The sequence below is a fragment of the Suncus etruscus genome, chromosome 10 (genome assembly GCF_024139225.1).
Source record: "Suncus etruscus isolate mSunEtr1 chromosome 10, mSunEtr1.pri.cur, whole genome shotgun sequence".
Classification (NCBI taxonomy): Eukaryota; Metazoa; Chordata; class Mammalia; order Eulipotyphla; family Soricidae; genus Suncus; species Suncus etruscus.
In genome coordinates this window covers 45,463,446-45,473,356 of record NC_064857.1, presented here as the reverse complement: position 1 = coordinate 45,473,356, position 9,911 = coordinate 45,463,446, and the positions used below count along the sequence as shown (strand labels likewise).

General features: G+C 37.1%; 1 non-coding gene across 1 annotated transcript; it reads right to left on the bottom strand.

Annotated features, from left to right (window-relative positions):
- Nucleotides 1-7,581: 7,581 nt before the first annotated feature.
- Nucleotides 7,582-7,714, bottom strand: LOC126021093 (small nucleolar RNA SNORA51). Its single transcript, XR_007499705.1, has one exon. It is a non-coding gene; the product is annotated as a small nucleolar RNA SNORA51 (small nucleolar RNA).
- Between the last annotated feature and the right edge of the window lie 2,197 nt (nucleotides 7,715-9,911).

Genomic DNA, 9,911 nt, shown 5'->3' with positions numbered 1-9,911 from the left:
AAGGTTGTCTATATATTGGCATGGGTTTGTATACAGTGGTCTCTCTGACTGCCAATAATAAACTGTAAACAATCCATGTCTATAGTATTTATAGCCCCTCCCATATATTATCTGCCCCAATTCAGAAATCCTTCTATCCTCTCATCCCCCAATCTTGATCTGTTATCTTTCCTTATTTAATCCTCTTTACCCTCAGTTCTTAACTCATTAGGCAGTGAATCCTGATCTGTTATCCCTCCTTATTTAACCCTCTTTACTCTCAGTTCTTGCCATCTTTATATCGAAATTTGGTGTGTCTTTTGGTCAGTCTTGTCTTAAATTAGGTCTTTCAGTTTTTCTCTTAAGATTGGTTTTGAGTTTGTAAAGTTTCTGAGCTGATTTTTGTCTGTGAAACCATGTAGTCTTCTGTCAAACCTGAATGAGTTTTGCTGGGTACAGTACTCTAGGCAAAGTATTCATTTCATTGAGTTTTGTCACTATGTCCCACCACTGCTTTCAGGCCTTGAGTGTTTCTGGTGACAGGTCTGCTGTAAATCTCAATGATGCTCCCTTTAATGTAATTTCCCTTTTTGATCTTACTGTTTTCAGAATTCTGTCTCTATCTGTGGGATTCGTCATTGTGACTAGGATGTGTCTTGGGGTATTTTTTCTGGGGTCTCTTTTTGTTGGTACTCTTCGGGCATGCAGGATTTGATAGCATATATTCTTTAGCTCTAGAAGTTTCTTTTTAATGATGTTCTTGACCGTTGATTCTTTCTGGAAATTTTCTTCATGGGTCTCTGGGACTCCGAAGATTCTTAAGTTGTTTCTATTGAGCTTATCATAGACTTCTATTTTCATCTGTTCACATGCTTTGACTAATTTTTCCATTGTTCATTTGCTTTAAGTTTTTTTCCAATCTCTCCCGCTTTATGGAATTGTTATTTATCTCATATTCCACAGCACCAATTCTATTCTCAGCTTCTGTTACCCTGTCCCAGAGCTTATACATTTTGTCATTCAATTCATTTACTGAGTTTTTCAGGCCTGTTATTTGACCTATTATTTCAGTTTGGAGTTTTGCGATTTCTGTCTTTATATTTTCTTGGTTCTTATTAGTGTTCTGTTCAACTCAATCCATGGTTTCTTTGAGTTCTTTGAGCATCTTCCATATTTATTGTCTAAATTCCTTACCTGAGAGGTTGACTAGTTGGTTGGCCATTTTCTGGTCATCAGAATTGTCATCTTCATTCTCTTCGTCTGATGCTGGCCTGCATTGTTTCCCCATTGTCACACTTGTATTGTGGTTTTTTTATATTTGTTGGGTTGGTATTTATTGGCTAAATGATGTATGCGGCCATGCTCCTCTGGCTCCGTCCTTTCTGGGTGGGTCAACTTGCCTCCAAGGAAGGGGAGTCCTCCGTGGATAAAGCCTCTCACAGGATCAAATCTTAGGCCCAAGTATGCAGCAGAGAAGACAGTCTGGGAAGAAATGCTGGGCTTCAGTGATCCAGCACAGTTCTTATTGTGATTTTTTTTCTTCTTGTTGCAGTGGCGTTCTTTCATTAGAAAGAGCAGATGGCCGCGTAGCGAATCGGAGCTGCCATACTCTTCTGGAGCCTCTGTGAGAGCGAATTTTCTGGGCCCTTTTCAGCCCACTCCCAAGACATTTAGGAGACAGGACAGGAGACAAACACACACAGGCAGCATTCACAGTTTCTCACAGTTGGGCCCCACTAGGCAGGCGTAGATTTTCCCAGCCTGATGTCACAACCAGGGGACCTGTCTTCTCTTTAATCCCTCAATTTTTTTTGTTTGTTTGTTTTTGGGCCACACCTGGCAGTGCTCAGGGGTTGCTCTTGGCTGTCTGCTCAGAAATAGCTCCTGGCAGGCACAGGGGACCATATGGGACACTGGGATTCGAACCAACCACCTTTGGTCCTGGATCAGCTGCTTGCAAGGCAAACGCCGCTGTGCTAACTCCCCGGGCCCCTAATCCCTCAGTTCTTAACTCATTAGGTATTGAGACTTTCTGCCCCAATAAACTACCACACAGCTCCCAAAATAAAAAGACACCCTTGAAATGTCACATCACGAGCCATGGCAAGAAACTTCAACCAACACACTTACTGACTCATTCTTTGTGGCCCTTCTCACTCCTCCCAAATGTGGACTGTTGCATGGTACCAAACTCACCTTCAGAAGGACCCCAGTTCAAGAACAATACCTAGTCCTTTAATGCTGCAAATCATTGTTCAAACTCAACAAGACCATGGTGTGTAATGAAAAAGCGCCATGGATTTTACCCCCCCACACACAAGAATATCTCAAATGTACCAGCAATATAATATGACATCATATGCTTTTGTATAGGCACAGTAAAAAGGGGGAACCTTATGCACAGAAACAAAATTTTATCTTCTAGAGATAAGAACTCATACTTTTTATAATACAGAGGCTCCTCCCAGCCTGAATATGTATTATGTGGTCCCAACTTAGACTCCATGAGATTGGGCAGTGATTGTCCAACCCTGAACCCCAGATCCCAGATGTAGAACCGATATAGTTCCCTGCAGCACTAGGAACCAAATCTCCCCCTGAGGAAATTCCTAATACCGCTATGACACCAGTCTTGATATGATATCCTGACAATGAGAAAATGCCAACAACTTGATCTAAGAGCAGATTGTCCTATCTAATCACTAAACAGTAATATAAAATCAGAAGACATGTCCTTTGATCTGTGCAAAAACCAAGAGCACTAACTACAGAAGACTGACTTTGATAGCCATGATTGGTCAGAACTTATCCTGGGACCAATAAGAAAGACCCTACCCTAGGCTTTAGCCTAGGACTTGTACAAAAATCAAGATTCTAATTACAGAGGTTTGACTTTGACAGCTGAAACTGAGCAGAACTTCTGGAGCAATAAAGAAGACTCTATCCTAGGCTTTGGCCGAGGATCTGAGCAAAATCCAAGATCACTTATTACAGAAGAATGACTACAACAATGATGGAACAGAACTTCTAGAACCATAAAGACTCTATCCTAGACTTTGTCCTATGACCTGTGCAAATACCAAGATCTCTAGTTACAGAGGCCTGATTTTATCATTCACAGCTGAGCAGAAAGTTTCCTGGCACCATAAAAAGACCGTGGGGGTGAGGTAATGAACATGTATGAAGCCAGTAGTTGTTCCCATGGCAGTATGTTTCAAGGGTGAAGAATCCCTGAATCTCTTAGGCCAGTTGTCGGCAATCTTTTTTTCCAACTGAGCCAAATCTCGCCAAAACCACAACTGACTTTTATTTTGAGAGCCACTTTTTTTTTTTTTGTTTTGTTTTTTTGTTATTTTGGGTCACATCTGGCAGTGCTCTGGGGTTACTCCTGGCTCTATGCTCAGAAATCGCTCCTGGCAGGCTCAGGGGACCATATGGGATGCCGGGATTCGAACCACCAACCTTCTGCATGAGAGGCAAACACCTTACCTCCATGCTATCTCTCTAGCCCCGAGAGTTTTTTTTTTTTCTTCTTAGAGCAGAGCCACACAACTTGAATCATCTTGTTCTGCCTCATAAATTGTGAGGAAAATTAAAAACGAATGGCACCAGGACCAAACAACAGTATGAAAATTGAGTGGAAATAAAAAATGATCAGATTTAAATACCAAACCCAAAGTCAACAACAACAGAATCCATACCTCATCTACAACACAATCTAACATAGAGGGAAATAATTACACTAGTAATGGGGGGGGGGAGGAGGCAAAAGAGGGAGATATGGGACACATTCCCAGGTGGTGGGAATGGCCCTGATTAATTGTCACTATGTACCTCAAATATTGCTGTGAAAGATTTGCTATTCATTTTTGGTCACAATAAAATTATTTTAAAAAGTAAAAAAATAAAAACTACATCTTAAAAAAATAAAATAAAAAGCTCTTAATTGGGGCCAGAGTAAAAGCACAGTGGTAGAGTGTTTGCCTTACATGCAGCCGATCCAGGACCAATGATGGTTCAAATCCCTGCACTCCATATGGTCCCCTGAACCTGCCAGGAGCAACTTCTGACAACAGAATCAGGAGTCACCCCTGAGCACCACCAGTGTGCTCCCCCCAATAAAAAAGTTCTTAATTGAGTGGTTGGAGTATTGGATCCACAATGGGATTTGCCTTGTAGACAGCTGACCTGGGTTAGATCCCTGGCATTCCATGAGATCCTCAAACCTTCGGAAATAACCCTGAGCTCTGCTGGGTGTGTACCCCCCCCCAAAAAAAAAAAGCAGAAAAAGGTAAAAGCTCTTAACTTAACCCTGGAAAAATATAATTTTGATTAGAAAAAATAAACTTTAGAGTTTTTGATCAAAAAAATTTAAATATCTTTATTTAAGCACCATGATTACAAACATGATTATAGTTGGATTTCAGCCATAAAAAGAACACCCCCCTTCACCAGTGCCATCACCAATGTCAACATTCCCATCACCAATGTCCCCAAACTTGGACCAGCTCACTCTATGAAGCTCACCACAAAAAGTTAGAGAAAAAACTATACTAACAACTATGATGGCAATGTTAATGGGTGAGAGAAGTAGAATACCTGTCTCAAATACAGTGGGTGGGGGGAGGAGGAGGGAGTTGGGGGACATCAATTAGAAATGTAAAGATGTATACTTCAAATAATCTCAACTGATATTTTACAACCTAATTATAATATTTTATGTTTCATTTATAAAACATCATTTTAGGTATTTTCTAAAGTTTTAACTTATTTTATGATGAATAGGCCCAGAAATTTTCATTAGTTTAGCTCCCACCTATTGCTCTTTCATCCTAAGAATATCAAATAAATATATCTGAAGAGACTTTTTGATGATGAGAACCTTCAAAAAAATGTTCAAAGCAAAAATAAACAGAGGAAGTACAAGCTGTGATGCTTGCTGTTAATAAGATAGTCAGACAATGTACTGAGACTATCTACACATCACTCTATTAATTCATTTACAGAAAATAGTTCAAATGTTAGTAAATGCTAAACTTGGTTTGACCATCTCAAAGTAAATTTACAATATTTCAACTTTTTAAATGCTTTAAAAATTACTGGGGATTATTACTAGCTAACAAGCTTTATTACTGATTTTTAAAATGTAGGAGCTGGACAGATAGTACAAGTCGAGTTCTTGTTTGTTGTTGTTGTTGTTTGATTGGTTGGTTAGTTTTTTGTTTGTGACTGACAGAGGTTTATTCCCTGTCACCCCATACAGTCCCCTGAGCCTGCAAGGTATGATCAAAGTATGATCTCAAGAGTACCACCAACTATGGACTAAAATCATAATCATAAAATAATAATAAAATAAAATAAAATATGTATATATTTAAGTGTAAGGACCCAGAGAGCTAGTACAGGAATTAAGACTCAGGCTTTGTATATTGCTGACCTGAGGAAGTACCTGAACAATATAGCTCCATGAACATCACTGGGCTATCTGAGTCCCCAACACACATCAAGTTATAATCCTAGAGGCTTCCAAACACAACTGGAGTGATTCAGTTAATCTTCAATAGTGCATCTGAGCAAAACTGTAGATTCATGGAACTGCCAGCCAATTGGCTAAGATTAGCCAACCAGGGTGACTTGGGAAGCCCAAAATACGAACAAAAAGAAAATTAGAATCAGGAATTCAGGATGACAGTGATACTGGGTCAGAGCCAAATTTGAACTTTCTTTGTATGCATTACATCATTGCCATAGAAATAACATCTCTCTCTATTTCATTTGTTTCAGCTGTATCTTGATAGTTTTAGCTCTGCATGTACATTTACTATGACGATGGCAGAAAATTCTTGACCCTGTCAAGACTATCAACTTCTTGAGAATTTCTAAAATATTCTGCTTTGCTTCAAGATGTCTATAATGGAGATGAATTCTGCTGCTTGAAATGAGTTTAAATTAGATTCTTATTTGTTTGGAATTATTTTACCAGCCTTTCTGACATTTACTGTTAATTATTCACTGTAATAAAGAGAAATATGTCAACACAGTATTTGTCATCGATTATTTAGAGGCGTAGGTTGACAAATCTTGGCAAAATTCTTGAAAGATATATCAGACGTAGTTGTTTTAATCTCCTGATTTATTTTGTATTCTCAAACCTGCATAATAAAATAAAATTGTCATCTGGTGATGTCATGAAATAGATATTTATAATGTAGACAAATAATTTTGACATGACTAGATATAATGTAACCCCGAGTGATCCTCATTGGCTTCTCCTGTGAAGACCAGGAGGGAAAAAATAACGGGCCAAATTGGAATAGAAGAATATATTTTAGACAAAAGAGGGTCATATGGAAACATTAGTCTTTAATCAATATGTGCTTCCTTACCCTACTCCCTCTCCTTTGGAGCTGTGATACTCAGGAGATCTTATTCCTTTACTTATTGTCTATTAGAATATTAAATTTGGGTGGGGTTGGGGTAGAGGTTTTGGGACATATCCAGCTGTGCTCCTGGCTCTGCATTTAGAGATTTTTCCTATAAGTATTTTGGAGACCATATACATTACCAAGATTTGAAACTGGATTATTACATGCAAGGCAAGCAACCTTCCTGCTGCTCCATTTCTCTAGTCCATAAAAATACAGTTTTACAGAGTTTTTAAGACACAAATTATGACATAAGACTTGTGGTGTCAATAGTTCATCTGACTGCTGATCTTGCTCTGCATCTTCTTTCCAGCATATTGTACATTTAATTTACTTTCAAGCTACTTAATTCTAGACTATCAGGTCACTGCCCATGTTTGATTTTCATTTGCTTTATATTTATTTTTAAAATTTTTGTATTGGTTTTGGGCCATTCTTGGTGATGCTCAGGGGTTACTCCTGGCTAAGTGCTCAGAAATCACTCCTGGCATGGAAGACCTAATGGGATGTTGGGGGATCAAACTGACATCCATCCTAGGTTAGCACTTGCAAGGCAGATGCCCTACCACTGTGCCACCACTCCGGCCCTTTGTATGATTTTTAAAGTTAAATCATACTTTTTAAATGTGGAACTGAATTATTATTACCTTGCCTACAATTCTGTGGATAGTCTTACACAATGTTATGCAATAGAAATTATCAAATTATTGAAAGAGTGACATACGTTGTTTTCATTTTAGTCATCTTTGTCCTTTTTTTTCTGTTTGTTTAGGGAGAATACATGTAGTGCTCAGAATTGGCTCTTGAATATATATATATATGTTCAGAGAATACTCATGGTTGTCTCTGGAAATCATATGTGGTGAAAGTGTTTGTGCCCTGGTAGGCCACATGCAAGGCCAGAACCCAAACTGCTGTATCATCTTTCCAGCTATTTTGAATGAAGAATATTTGGATAATGTAACTTAGGAAGAACTTTTTATTTAATTTGAGGTTAATTATATTGATTGTAAACTGTAACATATAATTAGTCACTGCTACACTGTGTGGAATAGGCATAAAATTTAGGTGTCCTATGATATGATTTATTCAATTGTAACATCATGATAAAAATAAAGCAAAAAGTGGCTTTATATTAAAAAATTGACTATGGTTTTTTGTTTTGTTTTGCTTTTTTTATTGTCTCCCCATTCACAATACAGACCAGGCAAAGGGCCTGAGTTGAGGTGTATATGGGGTGCGTTTACTGTACCTCCTCTTTCTATACAGTCAGTGTAAAGAACACAGCCTGTGGTAATCATTGGGAGGCCTTATCTTTTATTTTATTATTTTTATATGTATATATTAAAAACCCTTCACCAGTTCAATATTCTCATCACCAATATCCCAAGTGTCCTTCCTCCCCACCCCGCACCGGCTTGTACTCTAGAAAGGTTTTCTACTTCCCTCATTTAGTCATATTTTGTTATGATAGTACTCAGTGTAATTATTTATGTGACTTTTTTTTTTCTTTTTGGGCCACACACTGAAACTCAGAGGTTACTTCTGGCTATGCACTCAGAAATCACTCCTGGTTCAGGGGGGACCATAAGATGTCAGGGATTGAACCAAGTTCCATCCTGGATCGGTCACTTGCAAGGCAAACATCTTATCACTGTGCTATTGTTCTGGCCCCTGATTATATGTTTTCATCATGTAATTTTCCTTGGAATAGGCCCCAGTGTTATACTTGTTAATCTCTATTTATTTCTGTAATAGCTTAAAAGGACTATGAAACTATGAGAACATTGAATATTCCTGAGATTTCACTTAGTCATAAACTCCTATCAAAAAATAATTTGAAGGGCTGGAGCAATAGCACAGTGGTAGGGCATTTGCCTTCCATGTGGCCAACCCTAGACAGACTTCGGTTCAATGCCCAGCATCCTTTATCTTCCCCTGAGCCTGCCAGGAGCGATTTCTGAGTACAGAACCAGAGCCAAGAATCACCCCTGAGTGCCACTGATTGTGAGCCAAAAACCAAAAAATTAAAAATTAATTTGAAGGAGTTGCCACAAAAGTCTTCTTATACGCTACTTCACTTCTCTTTTAAGACAAACTAAAATTTTGCCACATGTTCCCACTTTCCTTCTTATTTTCACTTAAAGTCTTGTAAACATGTTAGGTGTAAATTTAGATATAAGCTGTATGTTTAGAGCTAGAAAATGATAATGTTTTTATTATTTATTCATTATTTTTCAACGGAGCAAAGCCATAGACTTTACTACATTTTTGGGAAGATGTGTCAAATAATCACTTGAAAATTAAAAATTAATGTCTTCTTACCTTGTGATTAAAATTAAGATTAACACTTAAGTAGTATTCAAAAAATGAGTTAAAAATTGAATAAAAGTAAAAGGTAAACTATAATATTCTATCAACTCAAATACTTAAAATGAAAATAATGATGTTTACAAAAGTAGCAAACATCTCTTTCAGAGACTTCTTATCTTTCATGAAAACATTCTTTGACCAGGTATATGAAATCAAATGTAAATGTCATGAGTTTCAAATGTGCAAAGGTCATTTGAAGTCAACCCAGTTAAATATTGGCATGCAAGCCTCTCTGAGAATTGCAGACATGTAGTTTCAACAAATAAAGCATTCATAGTCGAAATGTCAACTTAAGCAGATGACAGTTTCTGCTCTTTATGAGAATAGCAGATGACATGACTGCCATACATTGTGAATTTAATTGTATAAGTGAAAATGTTGCCCTGTATTATAAATTTATCACCTCTTCTATCAAGATAGAGAAGGCATTGCCTTATTCGAAATAAAAGAAGTGAAAAATACAATTAACATTTAATGTTCTTGTACCAACCAATACTTGTTGACTATTTTCTATATGTTATATGTTTTTAGAAATTGAAAATGAAGATTTGTAGAATATATAATCCCTGTCTTAAGGAACTCCTAGGAGAGTAGATAACCATGCATATGAAAATTATTGTATGCAACATAAGTTCAAAATACTGCAAAGCTCAGAGAACAAGTCAACATGTGGAAAAAATGTAAAGGAAGATTTGACAAATAAGTTTTAAGTTCTTCAGTAGTAATTAGTGATTCAAGACTAGCCAGCTTCATTGGATATGAGGATGGAATAAAACACATACAGATTTTTCATTGAACTAGAAAGTTGGAAAAAGATATAAAGGAGTGATAGCAATTGGAACTTTTAAGAAAGGATGGGAATGGGGATTTGAGAATTATAAGAAATATTTAAATGCCATGCACTGTTTCTAGGAAAAAAGTATTAAAGAAATGCATATTCCTTCAATTGAGCTTTATAATATTGCCATATTTCAACAATACAAAAATTGCTTTCTTGCTGCACAGAAAGGATAAACACTAATCAAGAGATACAACTTGTTAGACTAAGATAACTCTTGGAGTTAAAAACGATTAGGGTGAAGATACTTTTAAAATATATTAAAGATAAGAATAAATTAATATCTATATATTTAT